Genomic DNA, 18,874 nt, shown 5'->3' with positions numbered 1-18,874 from the left:
TTAGCTCTTTTCCTCCAGGCTCAAAATAAAATCAAACTCCTCTTGGGTCAAGGGCTAAGAGTCTCTGGAGAGTGAAGAGCACCATATTTTCTAAAGGGATGCCAGTGGCTTTGTGATCTTGGTGATGGGTTTTGAGCTCAGTGGGGGAATGAAACACTTCATCATCCGAGCAAACTACATCACCACGGACCATCTGGGGTTGTCTGTTTTGCTGGGTGGGTCATAATAGGGATAGCTTTTCTCAAACTGTGTGTGGTCTGGGTGAACCTCCTTTACAATCTTCGTAAGTCCTGCAATGCCTGCCTCTTTGCAGTTGCTGTGGTAGAAGGCTTCTTTCTCCAGCTTCATGGCTCTAAGGAAGTTCTGGGCCTCCTACTTTTGAACACCATCCCAGAATAGTGTCTGCTTAGGCTGTGCTTTGAGATCCTCAGTGCTGAACTTCACATCTGTTCCATTCTCTGGTTGTTTTTCTGGCTCTGACTTCATCAACTAGTAAGTTGCTAAGAATCTTCCCACATTTTTAGGGGCTGAAGTCTTCTGAATGCTGGAGTTCTCCACTTTCGCTGGTACCTCACCTGGGTTCTTAGTCTTGGTACACTTTTCTGCTGGTCCCTTCCTGTCTGGCCCAGCAGCCCCAGACAGCCTCTTTCTGGGTGTCAGCGTGGCCTCCCTGCACAGGCTGAAGAGCTGAAGATTCTGGAATCGACTGAGAGATACAAGAGGCAGCTCTGTGAGTGCCCCTGGAAACCACTCTGCAGACACAGCGCCACCCCCTAAAGTAAGTTCTTTTCTTTTGAAGTAAACACATCCTCAAATTTTATTGTCACATAATAAAACACAATATAAAGCTTGGAACTGGATCACTAGGCCCTTTCCCTTCTTACCTCCTCCCAGATAAGATGCAATGCTTATATCTCTTAATAACCAGCCTTCTCTTAGATCTGCAGTTGTGCTTAACACATTCAAGCCTCAGCACAGTCGTCTTTGTAGTTTTAGCCTTTTTGTGGAAAATTGGCTTAGCCTGCCCACCATAGCTGCTCTGCTTCCTTTCATAGCTCTGCTTTCCCTATCTAGAGAGTCTTTGCCCTTCTTGTATTGTGTTACTTTGTGGGGCTGATGCTTGCCACACTTCCTACAGAAAGTTTGGTGGGTTTGGGGATGTTCACCATGCTTGTGAGAGCGCTATCAGCATGGAAAGCAAAGTAAGTTTTGAAAGAATTCTTCGTCTGCACCCCTTTATGCTGATTCTGAATTCACAGCATAGTCAAATCTAGAGGTTTAAATGGTGTTACTTCTATCTCTTAGTTCTGCTTCCTGTGTTGATCTCTTGAGAGGGCAGTAAAAATAGCCATGGGCCTGAGAGAGAGAGAAAGAGAGAGAGTAACACTTCCCCCACCCCGCCCCCCCCCCCCCCTTTACTGCCATTCTTACCAAAGCACAGAAAGGATACTGACTTCTCTGCTTAGGTCACATACCCATCTCTGGACTAATCACTGTGTCTCTGGATGGGGTGGCATACTCTGGCCATCATGAGTATCAGGACCTTCTTGTGGTGGAGTACCTTGGGACCGATGGCCTCTCTGGAATTACTTGGAGCAGAGAGTGGTAGTCTGCAAAACAATCGATGGTTATCACTCATGTGGATTGCATACATCATCCCAGCATGCTGGTAGCTCCCTTGGCCCATGCTGTTTTCATGGGATCTAAGACTCAAAAAAAAAAACAAAACCCCAAAACAGTCCTTGACTTCTGGTAGCTACAAATGGAAAAACTGACATAACTTACTGCCTCCACCCCCAACCTGTACTGTTTGCCTTGGTTGGAGGAAAAACTACTGATATTATATTGGTTACTGGCCAAGGACTTTTTGCGGAAACTTCTGCAGAAACTATACAACGTACCTTTACAACTCTGGTTAGAATTGTCAGGGTCCAGGGCCTCTCCATGTCCTGGCTCACCAGCCAACCACCAGGCTTTGATGTTCTTTCCTTGGCTGTGTTCTGGAGATAGGAGGTCAGGGCCAGGGCAGCGGAAGGGGCTTTGAGGGAAGCCTGCAAAGGCAACCGAGGTTGGATTCTTATGTACTACTGACAGCATTTACACTATCGTAAGTATTCCTAGAGAATTGCCCAGTAGCTAGGGAATGGAAACTTACTTTTGTTTTCAAGAACCTGTAAAGGGGGAAATATTCATGACAGAGCAAGGGGAGGAGGTAGGTCACATACTAAAATGTGATCCCTCCAGCTGGTCATGCATTAGGGAAGAGACCGCAGGTATCTGAATTCCTTACCTGAGAAGCTGATGGCCCGTGCCCCCTTAAGGAGAATGAGAAAAAAGTGCCCCCTGCAGGTGAAAGCTTTTAGGTTACTCTCACCTCCCCCTCACACCCCCAGGCTGAGGCCCATGTAGGGCACAGATACACAACTTTACAGGTTGGGACTCTGTTTCTTACCAGACCATGAGGTTCTCTAGAACAGATGCTGTTTATTTCGTTCTTCATCATGCACCCAATGAAATTCAGTGTACCTGGAACATAATAGGATCCCAATAAAATTTTGTGGAGTGAACGAAACCTTGTGTCATACTTTAAAAGCATAAAGAGCCCTGGCTGGTGTGGCTCAGTGGATTGACCATGGCCTAGGGTTTGATTCATGGTCAGAGCACATGCCTGGGTTGCAGGCCAGGTCTCTGGTTGGGGGTGTGTGAGAAGCAACCAACTTGTGAATGTATCTTTTGCACATAGATGTTTCTCTTCCTCTCTTTCTCCCTCTTTCCCCTCTCTAAAAATCAATCAATCAACCAATCTTTAAAAAAAAAAGATTTTATTTACTTATTTTAGAGAGGGAAGGGAGGGAGAAAGAGAGAGAGAGAGAGAAACATCAATGTGTGGTTGCTGCAGGCCATGGCCTGAAACCCAGGCATGTACCCTGACTGGGAATCGAACCTGCGATACTTTGGTTCGCAGCCTGCGCTCAATCCACTGAGCTATGCCAGCCAGGGCTCAATCAACCAATCTTAATAAAACAAAAGCATAAAGAAAACATAACTCTGGTGCAGGTGGATTTAACCGTCAAGTGTGTTGTCTGGTGAGGCTGCATCTGGCTTTTGGAAACATTTTGATAAACAGCCTGCTACCATTGTTCACAGGCGTAGTATCTCTTACAGATCAGAATTAGTGGGACATAAACATGCTAATATTTTTTGCACATAATTCTGCATATAATATTTTTCCATATAACATTCCAGATTATCAATCTTTGCTAACAAAGCAGGTGATTAGGGATATGGGTTTTTTTCATAACTTTTCCATGATCTATTTTTCTGGTTTACTATCTTTGGCCACCAGATGGCAGCCTTTGAACAATAAATTCTTAATCTGTTTTTTCTTGTTTTTAATAGTCCAAAGCTTTTTCAGAAAGAAGTTTTATATAACTCTTTTATGTTTCAGAATCAGTGTTTCAAAATAAAATATGTAAGCTTTTAAAAATAAGTCTGATGTGTGTTTAACTGACCTCCTAATTAAGATAGAAGTTGGAGAGAAAACCAGGGTGTAGGTAAGAATACAATTGATTAGGGGAGGTCATTTGGCTTGGAGATTAAATAGACTCTAAAATTGGGGCGAGCCAGGGTTGGGCCTGACACTGGCATTTATCAGATGAGGGTCCTGAGGCGTGTCATGTGCATGGTAGGTGTTGAAAGTAGCTAATTTCCTTCTGTTTCTTAACTTGACCCCAAGGTTGGTAACCCTTATTCACATCACGAGTGTACCTAGGAGTCGTGCTGGGAGCAGACACTTCCCCCTCTATGTAAGAACCTAGCCCCGCTTCTGTTTCTAGCTCTTCTAAGACCTCTGTCTTCCAAGCAGATAGAATACATGCTCCAAATGCAAACAGTACCAGAATATTAGAGCTGGAAAGAGCTTTTCAAACCAGGCTTCTGAGAATTTGGTGAAAGCTAAAGACCCTCTCTCCATACATTTTCATAAAAATCAATCGTTCATGGATTTCCAAAGGCTGAGGTGCCCAACTGGAGTGGGTATGTATGCGTGTGTGTGTGTGTGTGTGTATTCTTCAGGCTTCAATTATTTGGAACCGTGTGGTAAGGCTTTTTCCCAAACCACACCCGGAAGGCACTCTACTAACAATGGGAGGGCACCTAATGCCCCTGGTGCTTTGCGGGCAGATGCATGTTCAGTCTCCTGCTTTGAGAATCTGTGAAAGCTCTTTAATCTAGCAGCCTCCACAGTCCCATTGAGTGATCTGGGAGACAGAAATGGTTGTTCCAACACCAGTGACAGATATGTCCTTAGTAAACACCAGGAGTGCTTATGTTCCCAGATTCATGCTGGGAGAAAACACACTAAAATATTTGTGGGTAGTCTTCTCTGGATGGTGGGTGGGAATGTGGGTAATTTAAATTTTTTATAGTCTTGTGAGAATATCAAATTACTTATAGTGAATATATATTTGGGACTGTGAATAAATCTAAAACCAAAAATGGCCAGTAATTTCAACAAGTCATACCAGTTCTCCAGGCCTCTAGAGATAGAAAGACATCCTGTAGAGCCACATTCCAAGCGTTTCCAGGTTCGACTGGTCCTGAGGACAACACCAATGAAAGTAACTCATGTTGCAGATTGGTTTCCCTGTCACTAGATCGAGAAAAGTAGGTTTTCTCTGTTTGCTCCCAACTTCAATCTCTGTCTCTTTCATAGAGACATCAACTACGTTTTCTTCAAAATTGTTGTTCATAGCAACTTCCTATTTGTATTTGCAAATGTCTTTCAGCAGCCCCCGAGGTCCCATGATTTCTCTTGTGTTGTGTTGCTGTGGCATGTTATAAGTTTTAATATTGAGCCATCCTTGAGTTCTGGGAATGAACCTTCTGGGTTCCTGAGGGCTGCTCTTTCAATGCTGAGCTGAACTCCAGAAACATTTTTGATGGGATGCAGGGATGAAGTTTATAGATTAGTTCACGTGTGAGTGCTTTGTGGACTGGAACCCAAATTTCTGACATAAAGTATCAAGACAGCAGGGGGAGCAAATGGGACCTGAAATCTGGAGAATGGGTAGGGTTCTGTCATGCTGGGTCAGCTCTCAGGGTATTCCTTGTGGTAGAGAATTCAAATAATGGGAGAGGTGGGAAGGCAACAAAAAGAAGTCAGAGAAGCTAAACCAATCTACATAATGAAGAGGGAGGGAGGAGAGAGACGAAAAAGATACATGAAGTGAACACATGGGGAAGACTTGGAGATACTTGGGAGTGGGAGCTTTGGAGTGGTCAGAACCGGGGAAGGGAGGAGAGCCCTCGGAGAAGGGCTGCTGTCCTGCGATGTGACCTGGATCTCAGCTTCAGTGGTTTTTGAGAGGTGCAGCAAAGATTATATGCTTCTTTTTTAAAAAAAAATTTTGATTTCTGTTGTTCTTACCCCATTTCTCATCTATTGCATTTTGTGTTCTCCCTTTTTCTTGATTACACTTGCTAAATGTTTGCTTATATTATTAAGTGATGTTTTTCAGAAGAGCAGATTTTTCGATTTCAGTTGCCTTCATGATTGCTTTAGAATCCTTTTGATTTTGCCTTTACCTATTTCTTTTCTTTTGCTTTATTATTTTTCTACTTTTTGAGTCAAATACTGAGTTAATAGAGCTTTCTGTTAAAATACCTTTTCTTTTGGCTAACAATTAAAATGTTAAAATAGTGCAAAGATGTTAAGACCGTGACTTGAACCGCTGGGTTAGACCAGAGACTTAGGGAGGCGGCCTTGGCCGTTGGTAGCGAGGAAACGCTCACTCCGAGGTCTGCCAGGGCCTCAGGTTTCCTGTGTCCACAGAGAAGGCGCGTGTTCAGGACGCTGACATGGGAGTGGTGTGCTTACCCCTGGGTGAAGGCTTTGTTCCTTGTACATTTCATGAGTGTTTTCTCTTCCCTTTCTAAAAAATAAATGAATACTTAAAAAAAGAGAATCCTTGTATTAGAATGCTCTCATCTTTCTCCTCACCTACACTACAGCAGTAAAGCAATATGACCTAGGCAAAGATCTGCTATTAGTCTTTTATACTTTAGTATGATTTTAAACCTCAATATGATTTCTTCCAGATATTTGTATGTCAATTCTATTTGTGCAACAAAAAATTTTGCCCCCAGTGGAAGGATTTTTTGTTTAATGAAGTACTACTTATTACTCCCTTCCCCCGTAGGTCATGCTTTTAATGTTTTAAAGTCATCATCAAACCTAAGTTCACCTAGATTTTCTCCCACTTTATCTTCTAGAAGTTTTATTGTTTTGTATTTTACACTTAGGTCTATGATCCATTTTGATTTAATTTTTGTGAAAGGTGTAAGGTCTGTGTTTAGATTCATTTTTCTTTTGCATGTGAATGTTCAGTTAAAGGATTTTAAAGCATTACCCAATGGGGACATTTTAAAATATGAAGTAAGCCTCTCTTTCCTCTGCCTCCAAGGTCTCACTTCCCTGATAATGAGAATCTATGATTAAAGAGAAAAATCTCAAAGGAAGATAATACAGTTGCTAGTGGAAAGCCATGTACATTGGGAGTACTAGAGTGTGAGACCTTCACTCCTTCTCCAGCCCTTTCCTTTTCCTCCAATGGCTGGAGGGGAGGGGATGGGGTCACGGGCGCTGTTGCCCTCCTGGGCTGAGGTGCTAGCTATTTCTGACTTGGGTGCACCCATCAGCAGAGGCCGCTCACCCCCTGCCTGTGCCTGTCTGCCAGCTCGAAGGCACCATGGAATGCAGGCAGCGTTCGGAAAACCACGCATTTGCTTCTGTGTCAAGGCCCAAACTCACTTTAAGATTGGGGGAAAATGAGCACGGGCAGCCGCCGTGTGTTAGATGTGAAAAGTCAGTTGTTTGTAGAAGGCATGATTGAAATATCACAGTTTGGAAAGAACTTGTCACAGCGTGTGATCTGCCCAGAGGCGCTCTCCAAAACGCCGCCAAATCCTCCAGGAATCTTTTCATCTTCTTAAAACTCTGGTGTGCACTTCCAGGAGCCAGGCTGACCTGCTGAGCACAGTGTTCTGTGAAGGCACAGTTTGTCCTTCAGTCACTGGCGGTGGGAGGAACACCAGAGTGGTTGGTGTCTACGCTGTGAGAAGGAGTCTGGAACTAATTCGTGAGAGGCCGATGGGCATAGGGAGCATTAGGCTGCTCGTGTGTGAGCAGTGAGGGCAGGGGGTTGTTTGGAGGCATGAGTAATTCCCAAGCTAGGTTTGCCATGGGAAATAGAGACTGGCCTCTTCAGGATGAGATGTTTCCCCCCTGGCTGAGGCTTAGGAAGCATGGTCTGCTGGATATGGAGGCACCAACTCAACAGCACCAAGGTTCCCTCTGTGCCAGGCATCGGCCCTGGCAGCCGTGCCACAAGATAGGTGGCTTTAGTTTCACTTTGCTTGAGGAACTTACAGCTCAGAGTGGTTATGTCACAGACCAAGGTGAGGAGCTGGTGGTGGAAGATAGGGCACTCAGGTGATAGAGCTCCTCCCTCATCCCAGGTGTCTCCTTCTGTATCCACACATGACATGTCCCTTAAACTGGTTACTGAGCCTTGACTTTGAGTCAAGGATGTTAGAAGGCAAATTGAGAATGATCAGGTCTCAACTCTGACCATTTACTCTGGGATTAACTCTGAGGGCTGGGGAGATCACTCTATTTGGATCACTCTATTTCTACCCTCAGTCCCTGTCAGAAAAGCACCTATTCTTCCCAAGAGATTTTCTTCTAACTGTGAGAACTGGGAAATTACAGCTAACAAATGACTCACTCCAGTAAAACTTCCGCTACCACTGAGAGAGCGAGGTGGAAAGGGCAGGAGAGCAGACCGAGAAGGTTTGCCTGTTTGGGTCCTTCCTGCTCCGGCCAGCTTTTCTGAGTCTTAGCTTTCTTTGCTGTTATGTCAGGAGTTTAAAATGTAAGAAGTAAAGAAGATAAAGTATCTAAAGTGCCCAGCACAGCACCTGACCCAGTGGATTTTAATCCTCATGGAGGTGGGATGGAGGGTGTGCCTGGGAGAAGGTACTAGGCAGGTGTGGCCCACAGCCCTCAGGAAGGGAGGAGGTTGGTGGACCAGGGCGAGGGGGCTAGGGGCTGTAGTTCCAGCCAGCTGTAGTTCCAGCCAGCTGTGAAGCTCTTACCTGTCTCCTTCGTCCCCTCTCCTCCTGGGGGAGATGGTCTGAAGGCCAAGCAGGATCACTGCATTGAGTTGTTGGTGAGGGAGCTGCGGGAGCCACCACTGGCATCCACCATGAGAGTGCCCATGGGCTCTGAGGGTTCCTTGGCTTGCTGATGGCTCTGGAGGCTGCCATTCTGGCCTCAAGCTGGAAGAAGTGGGGAACAGGGGAGATGGTGACTCAGAAGGAGACCTGGGTCCCATGAGCCTGGGGCTAGAAGAGGGTAAGCCCCTGGTCCTATCTCCCCTTCCCCAGTGCCCACAAGAGTTACCCTCAGTGGTAGTACACTCTTGAGAACCTCACTGGGGCTGTGTGCAGGGAGGAGGGGAACCCAAGCTGGAGCTAGGGGTCCTGGTGTGAGGACTTCCCTGGGGCTTGGGATCGTGGGAGGCTCAGGGGAACTCAGGCCCCTGCAGGCGCTGCTCATCACAGGACCAGGCCTGGCATGATCTGGACTGCAGAGACCACAGCAGCAGGTTACTTCCTTGCCAGGGCAAGGGCATTGTGCTGGACAATGAGGTGAATGCAGCTATCCTGGCGACTTGCTGGGGCTGTGCTTGAATGCCCAGAGACCGGGCTGTGAGCAAGGGAACTCATTATTTCCTCAGGGACCCAGGGCCCTTGGTCTGAAAGTGGTTTTTCAGTGACCTCCTGGTGAAATACCTGCACCTGTTCTATCCCCAGTGACCAATCTTGATTCTTAGCCTCTCATGGTAACCAACCCTAGACGACAGCCACACTAGAAGCTTTGAAGTCACTGGGTCTAATCCCAGATTTACCACTTAGAAATGGTGCAACATTTGGCAAGTTGTTTAACTTTTCTGATCTTAGGACTTCTCACTGGTAAAACGGATGCTGTAATGTCCCTTTGTAAAATTATTGTGATCATTAAATGAAATAATAAGGGTAAAGCACTTGGTCAATGGCCACTAACAGTGATGATTATGGCAAATAGTTGTTTTCAAAGGAAACTTTCTGCAATTGGTTTAATCTATTTATTCATTGGGCTTCTTGGTTTCTCTTCTAAGGACCTATACAGCAATGAACAGGCTTTGGAAAAGAATCATTTTGGTAGATACCAAATGTCTTAGGACCAAGTAAGACATTTTTAACAAAAAGTCATGTTTTTTAAAATTTAAAATTTTAGTTGTTGATTTGAGAGGAAGAAACATCAATTTGTTATTACATTTTTTTTTAATGCATTCACTGGTTGCTTCTTGTATGTGCCATGACCAGACATTGAACCTGCAACCTTGGTGTATCAGGATGATGCTCTAACCAAGATACCCAGCCAGGACTAAAACAAGTCATTTTAATTCAAAAAGATTTTCAGAAAGAAGATAATTTAGCCTCTCCTCCAAAGATAAGAGCTTGTAATGGTAGTTTCTATATTAATTAATAGGCTAGTATGTTTCTGAAGTGGAAAATAAAATGACAGGTGAAGATTTTAGGTGAATTTAACTTCTAAATGTATGGAGCAATAGCCAACTTCAAGTTTAAACTCCCAGATTGGACTTCTGGTCAAGATGGAGGCATAAGTAAACATGACTTACCTCCTCATACAACTACAGCAAAATTTACAACTAGACCACAAAACAAATATCACCCAGAATTGTTAGAAAATCAAGATGTATGGAAGTCTGACAACCAAGGATTTAAAGAATCCACATTCATCCACCCAGGTAGGAGGGACAGAGATGTGGAGAGGTGGAACAAGCAGTCTCACATCCGTGGAGGTGATAAAATTCAGAGGGATACCTCAGAAGTGAGGGATCTCACCCCAGACCAGACCACCTAGCCCAGGGATATTACAGCCATAACTTCTGGCTGTAATAATCAGGCTGTAATAACTTCAGGTTTCAGTGGTGGAAGAAACCGTGTGATTCTCAGGAGACTCCTCTTAAAGAGCCTGCAATGGACTTAGGACTTATGCAGACTCACCACCTCTGGGATTCAGCACCAGGGCAACAGCTGAAAGGGCACAAATGGGATAAGAGGAGAAATTGAAGTGTCTGGTAATAGGCGAGTTCCAGGAGACAGCTTCCTCCCAGACAAAACTTGAGAGGCCAGGCAGCAGATTATTGCCTCTCTGAGCCCTCCCCCACACAGAGCCACAGAGTGGTGACACAAGTTGCCCTGCCTTGGTGATTACCTAAGGCTTTGCCCCTTCCGACTTACAGGTGAACTTTTCTGCAATAGGCCATCCTACTATAAGACAGGGAGTCAAAGCAGCTCTGTCTAATACACAGAAACAAATACAGACAGGCTTCCAAAATAACGAGAAGAAATATAGCCCGAATGAAAGAATAGAACAAAACCTCAGAAAAAAACCCTAAACAAAACAGAGATAACTAACCTATCAGATGCAGAGTTCAGAATACTGGTGATCAGGATACTCAAGGAACTCACTGGATACTTAAACAGCATAAAAAAGACCCAGGCAGAAATGAAGGTTACACTAAGTGAAATAAAGAAAAATATACAGGGAATCAATAGTGAAGGGGATGAAGCCAAGAATCAAATCAATGATTTGGAACATAAGAAGAAAAAACATTCAAACAGAACAGCAAGAAGGAAAAAGAATTCAGAAAAATGAGGATAAGCCTAGGAGTCTCTGGGATATCTTCAAACATAGCAACATCTGAATCATAAGGGTGCTAAAAGGAAAAGAGGAAGAGCAAGAAATTGACAGCATTTGAAAAAATAATGAAAGAAAACTTCACTAATTTAGTGAAGGAAATAGACATACAAATCCAGGAAGTACAGACAGTCCCAAACAAGATGGACACAAAGAGGACCAAACCAAGACACATCATAATTAAAATGTCAAAGGTTGAAGATAAGGAGAGAATCTTAAAAGCAGCAAGAGAAAAGCAGAGAGTTACCTACAAAGGAGTTCCCATAAAACTGTCAGCTGATTTCTGAAAAGAAACTTTGCAGGCTAGAAGAGACTGTTAGGAAGTATTCCAAGTAGTAAAAACCAAGGACCTACCACCTAGATTATTCTATCCAGCAAAGCTATCATTTAGAATGGAAGGACAGATAAAGTGTTTCCCTGACAAGGCAGAGGTGAAGGAGTTCATCATCACCATGCTCTTATTACATGAAATGTTAAAGGGACTTATTTAAGAAAAAGAAGATCAAAACTATGAACATTAAAATGGCAATAAATTCACAACTATCAATAATTGAATCTAACAAACTAAACAAACAGGCAGAACAGAAGCAGAATCATAGATGTGGAGATCATTTGGAGGGTTATCAGTTGGGAGGGGGAAGAGGGAGAATGAGGAAAAAGGTACAGGGATGAAGTACAAATTGGTAGGCACAGAATAGACAAGGTGATGTTAAGAACAGTATAGGAAATGGAGAAGCCAAAGAATGTATATGTATGACCCATGGATGTGAACTAAGGGGGGAAGATTGCTGGAAGGAATGAGGGGGTACCTGGTGGAGGGAGTCAAAGAAGGAAATATTGGGACAACTGTAGTAGTATAAGCAATAAAATATATATTTAAAAACAATAATGGTATATGGGGACATCTACAATAGTGTCAACAATGGAAATAAAAAAAAGAAAAACAACAACAAAAAGAAACTGAAAAAAAAAATAAACCACTGAGCAGAATAATTTACAATGCAGTTGCAGAGCAGATATAGCCCCTGTCATTCACTAAAGAAGTGACTACGGACTTGTTATTTGTTATTTATGTTTGAGAACACATAGTTTGCTCTCTGATATAACAAAATCCATTTAACCCAAATGGCTTTAGACTACACAGCTATCAGGCAATACCTGCTGTTTAGTGCTTAACATGTATCAGGTACTCAATGGATGTTAAGATTCATTTGTTTATGCAGCCAACATTTACTGAGTCCCTAATATGTGCCAAACATTGGTCTAGACATTAGGAATAGAAACAACACATTTAAAATTTAAAAATTTATTTTGTTTTTGTTTTTTTGCACTATAAAAGCAACATATGATTGTTGTAAAAAGTGAAACAATACACACGCGTATCAAATTTTCTTTATGGTCAAATATGGAATCAACTATTTTGAATATTCCATGGACATGAGTTTATTTATTGTATTGTTCAATTCCTATATGTCCTTAGGTGGTTTTGCCTCCTGGAGGCATTCAATTTCAATATACACTACAAATCTCTCAGTATAATTATTTTACTTATCTCACAGCCAAAAAAAATTAAGATTAAAGAATCATACAACAATGAACTGAGATACAAGAGCTAAAGCAATATCTTCATTAAGCACCAAATGAATCAGAAAAACAAGCAAAGTCTGTCAATAGAACTATCTATAGCTAAATATATTGTGGATTAAATTGCATTTTTTTCCTTCAGAGAAATCCTTTTTTTGTTGATGCCAAATTAAATTCCTTAAGCACAAGAACTATTGACTACATATCATTTACCTCTTCCCTGTCTGAAAGTTGTAATTATTTCCCTTGGCTGGTTTTTAATGTTGCCTTTTGTATGGTTGAAAATAACTGTGCAATTAGGAAATTCTGTTAAAAAGAGAAAAATTATGTTTTTGTCTCAAGAAACAGAAGCCATATGGATAACGTGATGAGGAACTAAAAAGCAATTCAGAAACATTTTAAATTATAACACAAAGTCCTATTAGGTTAGCCTACAAATGTGACTGTAAGCAATGAACTTGCCTGTATTGTTCATCTTTAAAGGTTATTTGCTTTTCTTTTTGATTACTGCCCTTTGAGTTTTATATAAAGGAGTAGATAATGTGCACAACACAATTATGCTATGTGTACAGAGTAGCCCCATCCAGAAAGAAATGGGCCACAGAAGAAGAGAGGACCTCTGTTGACCATCTTTGCTCTTAGTCACATTGGTTTAAAACCTCATGAGCTTTGTGAAGACATAACACATGGAAGACAGGACAAGACCCTGAGTGTGAAAACTATTATGACTGGCATTTGTAATTGCACACAGTGTTTACTTTTCACACAGGCACAACAAATGAGTTGGAATATTAACCTGCAGCTGGAAAAATGACTGGAGTTTAATCTTTAAAAAAATATTTTGTTGATTATGCTACTACAGTTGTCCCAGTATTTCCCTCTTTGACCCCCTCCACCAGGTACCCCCCCCCCATTCCCTCCAGCAATCTTCCTCCTCTTTAGTTCATGTCCATGGGTCATGCATATATGTTCTTTGGCTGCTCTATTTCCTGTACTGTTCTTAACATCACCCTACTTATTCCGTACCTACCAATTTGTACTTCTTCATCCTTGCATGTTTTTCCTCACTCTCCCTCTTCCCCCTCCCAACTGATAACCCTCCAATGATCTCCACATCTATGATTCTGTTTCTGTTCTGCCTTTTTGCTTAGTTTTTTGGATCCAGTTGTTGATAGTTGTGAATTTATTGCCACTTTAATGTTCAAAGTTTTGATCTTCTTTTTCTTAAATAAGTCCTTTTAACATTTCATATGATAAGGGCATGGTGATGATGAACTCCTTCACCTTTACCTTGTCAGGGAAACACTTTATCTGCCCTTCCATTCTAAATGATAGCTTTGCTGGATAGAGTAATCTAGGTGGTAGGTCCTTGCTTTTCATCACTTGGAATGTTTCTTGCCAGTCCCTTCTAGCCTGAAAAGTTTTTTTCCCCCAGAAATCAGTTGACAGTCTTTATTTCACTTAGTGTAACCTTCATTTTTGCCTTGGTCTTTTTTGTGCTGTTTAAGTACCCACTGAGTTCCAAAGCCCAACCCTCTTTGTTTTTTTACAGCCAGAAGTTATGGGGACATATCTTCCTGGCCCAGAAAGCCTGGACTGGGTGGTTTGGTGTGGGGCTGGGATCCTTGGCTCTCAAGGTATCACTCCTGATGTTTATCCACCACATGTGGGTGTGGGACTGCCCCTTCCAAATCTCTGGGTCTCCGTGCCTCTCTGTGCATCTCCGCCCTTCCCACACATCTGGATGAATGCGACTTCTTTAATTCCTTGGTTGTTGGACTTCCATACAGCTCAATTTTCTGACAATTCTGGGTGATATTTGCTTTGTAGTCTAGTTGTGATTTTTGCTGTGGTTGTGTGAGGAGGTGAGCTGTATTGATCTACACCTCCATCTTGAGTTTCTGAAGTGATTTATTCCATACCTTTGATATTCGTATCCAGTTCTCACACTTCAGACAATAATTTACAGAGTGAGAGAGGTGTGACAAGGGCACATGGAGTAGGAAAAGCTTTCTGACACCAAACATGCTGACTGCCCAGGTAACTTTGATGTCCTTTCCAGCTTTACTGAGAATAATTCGTCCATCTCCAAGCCTACTGGCTTTGTTGTCTGTTTACTTATGATTATTTTTTACTTGTTATCTGGAATAAGGCTCTTCTTTCATTTATAAATATTTGTTCCCTCTTTTCAAAATGTTGGCTTAGATGAAGAGGTCGCGTTTGTGCTGTAATTGCTGACTTAATTATAATTGTAACAGGCACATCCTCATGAAGTGCTATTCACCATAATGTGCATTCATATTCTAAGCAATTTTCAATCAAAGAAAATAAGAGCTCATAATTGGATTAGGATTTTCACTTTTTTTTTATTAGGCATTTGCTTATAATTAGCATCAATATTAAGGGTAGTACATTTTCTACCCAAAAATGTGTTATTTATCTTAATTAATAGTTGGCAGAATAATAGGGTACCTGTGTATTTTTTTTTATTTTTTTATATTTTGCAATTATTGAGAGCATAGTATGTCCTGGACATTGAACAAAGCTCTTTAAATAAGTTATTTCTTTTAATTTGCACTGCATTCATATGAATTAGGTATGATAACAAAGCAAAGTTAAGTGAAGGTAAACAACAAAACTGGTGAGAGGAATTTTCTCTGGCTCAAAGTACGTGCTCTTAACTATGAGATACACTTCTGTTTATTGCATGGCCATATTCTGGAACTAGCCTTCTTCCAGAACACCTTCATCTTGGAAGACTCAAGTAAAACTCAAGAATCCTAATGATTGACTCAGCCCCCAGCTTCTTCATAACTTCATTTCTCCTCTATCTGTTTTTTAATGTCAAATTTTCAATCTTTTGGTGCTTCCACTTTCTCCTGGTTTAGTAACTCCATGTTGGACTTTCTTCTTCATCACGTTTGATCATCTACAATATTCTCCCATAAATAACCACTTCACTTCTACTGCTAACCCTATTCCACTATACCCCAACCTTGGATCATTGCCACAATTTGCTCCCTTTGCTCCTATCATCAGGTAAGTTAATCAATGTTAGAAAAAAAATCAGTAGAGCTTGCAATAACCCTTGCGGACTGGTATCACTATTCCTTAATGGCCTTAAACCTTTGCGGGGCTCCTAGCACTATCATTTCATTCTGTGACTTGTCTGTTTTCAACAATTGTGGCATGTCAATGCCATTGTCTTTAAGTTCTCACTTTTCTTATTCTTAGCTATGCTTTCTCCTGCTTCATCAAAAAGAAGCCATTAAGCATTGTCTTGTTCAACTTTCCATCCCCCTCACTGCTGCTCATCTACATGTATACCATTCCTGACTTCTTTCCACAGAATAAGGGATCCCTCTTCTTGTTAAGACACAATTTCTCACCTTGAGCTCAAGTCCAAAGATGGAAACATCTGCATTCTGCACTGTAGGGAACTGGTCTATGTGGCAATGGTGAATGTAGCTTAGCCCTGGTTCGGAAAACGGACAGGTGCGAGGCGGCACACAGGAGCCAGGCCCACAGATCAGCTTTCCCATGGGTGATCAGGCCTGCATTACATTTAGGCTGCTTTGAGGCTTGCTTTCTTTTTATTTATTTATTTTTAAATTTTATTTTAATCATTGTTCAAGTACAGTTTTCTCCCCCCTACTCCCATTCCAGCCCACCCACCCAACCCTCCCCCCTTCCCCCCCATTACCCCCCCACCCCTAGTTTTTGTCCATGTGTCCTCCAAATTTGTTCCTGTAAACCCTACCCATTCCCCCCTGAAATTCCCTCTTCTCTCCCCTCTGGTCACTGTCAGACTATCCCCTATTTCAGTGTCTTTGGTTATATTTTGCTAGTTTTTGTTTTGTTTTGTTTTGTTGTTTAGATTCCTGTTAAAGATGATATCATGTGGTATTTGTCTTTCACTGCCTGGCTTGTTTCACTTAGCATAATGCTTTCCAGCTCCATCCATGCTGTTGCAAAGGGTAGGAGCTCCTTCTTTCTTTCTGCTGCATAGAATTCCATTGTGTAAATGTACCATAGTTTTTTGATCCATTCATTTACTGATGGGCATCTAGGTTGCTTCCAGCACCTAGCTATTGTAAATTGTGCTGCTATGAACATCGGGGTGCAAAGGTTCTTTTGAATTGGTGTTTTAGTATTCTTAGGATAGAGTCCCAGCAGTGGAATTGCCGGGTCAAAAGGCAGATCCATTTTTAGTTTTCTGAGGAAGTTCCAAACTGCTTTCCATAGTGGTTGTACCAGTCTGCAGTCCCACCAACAGTGCACTAGGGACCCCCTTTCTCCACAGCCTTGAGGCTTGCTTTCGCTAAGACTCCCTCACCCTGAGTTAAGACAGCAGATGTTTAATGTGCATCTTTGAAGTAACTCCCTAAAGTCTGTGCTAAGCTGTCCCAAGCATGGAGTGTAACCAGATCAATCATTGTTATTGTTCCCTTGCATTTGCAACATTCTTTTCCTTGTTATCTGTAAGAAGTAATCACTTAAAGTAAACCTGAGCATAATGAATCAGGACCTTCCTTGATGTAATGCTCCCAGAAAGCAGTACAAGCTTGTCTAGGCAAGAGTCGGGACACTCTCTCACTCAGAGAGTGGCTATGCTGTCCCTTTTTCTCCACCAGACTTCTGTAGTCTGTGTGATTTTGTTCGTCACAGCCACAACACCACAGACACTGCTGGCTGGAGTCCACATCACTGGGCAGCAAGATGGAGGAAAAGATGAAAAAGTGAGTCAAGGACTCATGCATACTATCTCTTAGGAAGGTACCTGGATATTCCTTCATGACCCTTCTTTACATATTGCTGCAGCCAGAATTCAGTCACGTGTTACAGGTGACTAAGCTTTAAGGGAGGCTGTAAAATATCTTCGTTTTGGGTAACTACATGCCCAACTAAAATTTTTATTATTATAGAAGCATCACAGAATAAAAATCAGAGATATTGAACAGTCTCTGGCAATGTTCCCTTGCACATGGAAAAAAAATGGGTTGCTTCTTTTTCTCCTCGACTTATTTGTAAATTATATTGCAAATACTTGACAAATTTTGACCTTTTAATCTTTTATTTTTGTTTATGGTATTTCTCATCATACAGAGGTTTAAATTATTATCTAGCTGAAACAGGCATTAATGTTTTTAATTTGTTGTTTCTGGATTTTATGTTTTTCTTTAGTGGGCCTTCCTTATCTATATATCCTTACATTTTCTTTGGTACTTTTACACTTTGTTTTTTGACCTTAGGTCTTTATTATATCTGGCATTTAATTTTTGGTATACTATGAGGTATGGATCCATCTTTATGTTTCCAATTTATAGGTAATTACTACAACTCACTTAAAACAGTTATCATCCTCATTCACTTGAAATGTCCATTTATGATGAACTGAATTTTAATATACTAGTCTATTATGGACTCTTATTTCAGTTCTACTGAGCTGTTTATTACTCAATTCATACCACAGTTTTCATTACTCTTTTTCTTTTCCTTCCCACTCTTTCTCCTTTCTCTGCCCTGCTTCCATTTCATTCACCTAGCCAAGCTCATATGCTCCTGTGAAGAAAAGGCAAGCCAGTGTGGGCTTCCATCTCTATTTCCTTAGCCACAGAGTCTTTGTCTCTTTCCTACTCATCACTATTCCATTTCTTTGCTGCCCAGTGTCACTCCTTCCAGGCCTTGCACAGCGTGGGATGCTGGGATTGCAAGGGATGCTCTTGATAGTTAAGACTTTTTCTTTGCACTTCATCTTTTTGATCACTTGGACTCTGTATGTGTGCAATCAATTTCTCTTTATTGCTGCATTTAATTTTTTAAAAGGTCTCTATAGTTGTAAAAACATCATTGCCTTCAGTATGTGTAGATTCACCTTTTTATTTACTCTTTTATTTATCTTCCTTGACTGCCTGACTGGTTCTTCAGGTAGGATGAAGTGCTTCTCTGGATTAGTGAGCCACTGAATCTCAGAATCGTGTAGCATGTGAATGAATTATATGGTATCCTTGGAGACAATTTGCTGCCCAAAGTTCTGGCTGAACTTATCCCGGGTGCAGATAATCAGGAAGTGCCAGTGTATGCTTGTGTAGGGCTCTGCAGGATGAGAAATTGACACACCCTGGGCTCTGTGGGCAACTTTGCTGCCACCCATCTTCACTTTCTTGGTAGTCATGGGCTGTCTGATCAGTGTTCTTCTCCACAGTTTATTGGCTCTTCTATAGCCACTCTTCAATATAGTCACTCTTCAAGAAATACAATGTGAACTTCTTATTCAACTTGTCAAATTAAAAAAAATCTCACTAGGATTTTGACTTTGATTGCTTTTAATGTATCAATTAATGAGAGGGATATTAACCATGCTGGATCATCAGAACAGATTGTAATAACAGGAGCTGGGATTTTACTTTTTATTTATTTATTTTTAGAGAGGGGATGGAAGGGAGAAAGAGAAGGAGA

At 41.7% G+C, this 18,874-nt stretch overlaps 1 pseudogene; it reads right to left on the bottom strand.

Moving 5' to 3' along the window:
* LOC114490459 overlaps positions 1-18,874 on the bottom strand; it is an 85,877-nt pseudogene continuing 67,003 nt past the window's right edge.

This window comes from Phyllostomus discolor, chromosome 3 (assembly GCF_004126475.2).
Source record: "Phyllostomus discolor isolate MPI-MPIP mPhyDis1 chromosome 3, mPhyDis1.pri.v3, whole genome shotgun sequence".
NCBI classification, from domain to species: domain Eukaryota; kingdom Metazoa; phylum Chordata; class Mammalia; order Chiroptera; family Phyllostomidae; genus Phyllostomus; species Phyllostomus discolor.
The sequence above is the reverse complement of the archived record's forward strand: the minus strand, read 5'-3'. Positions and strand labels throughout refer to the sequence as shown.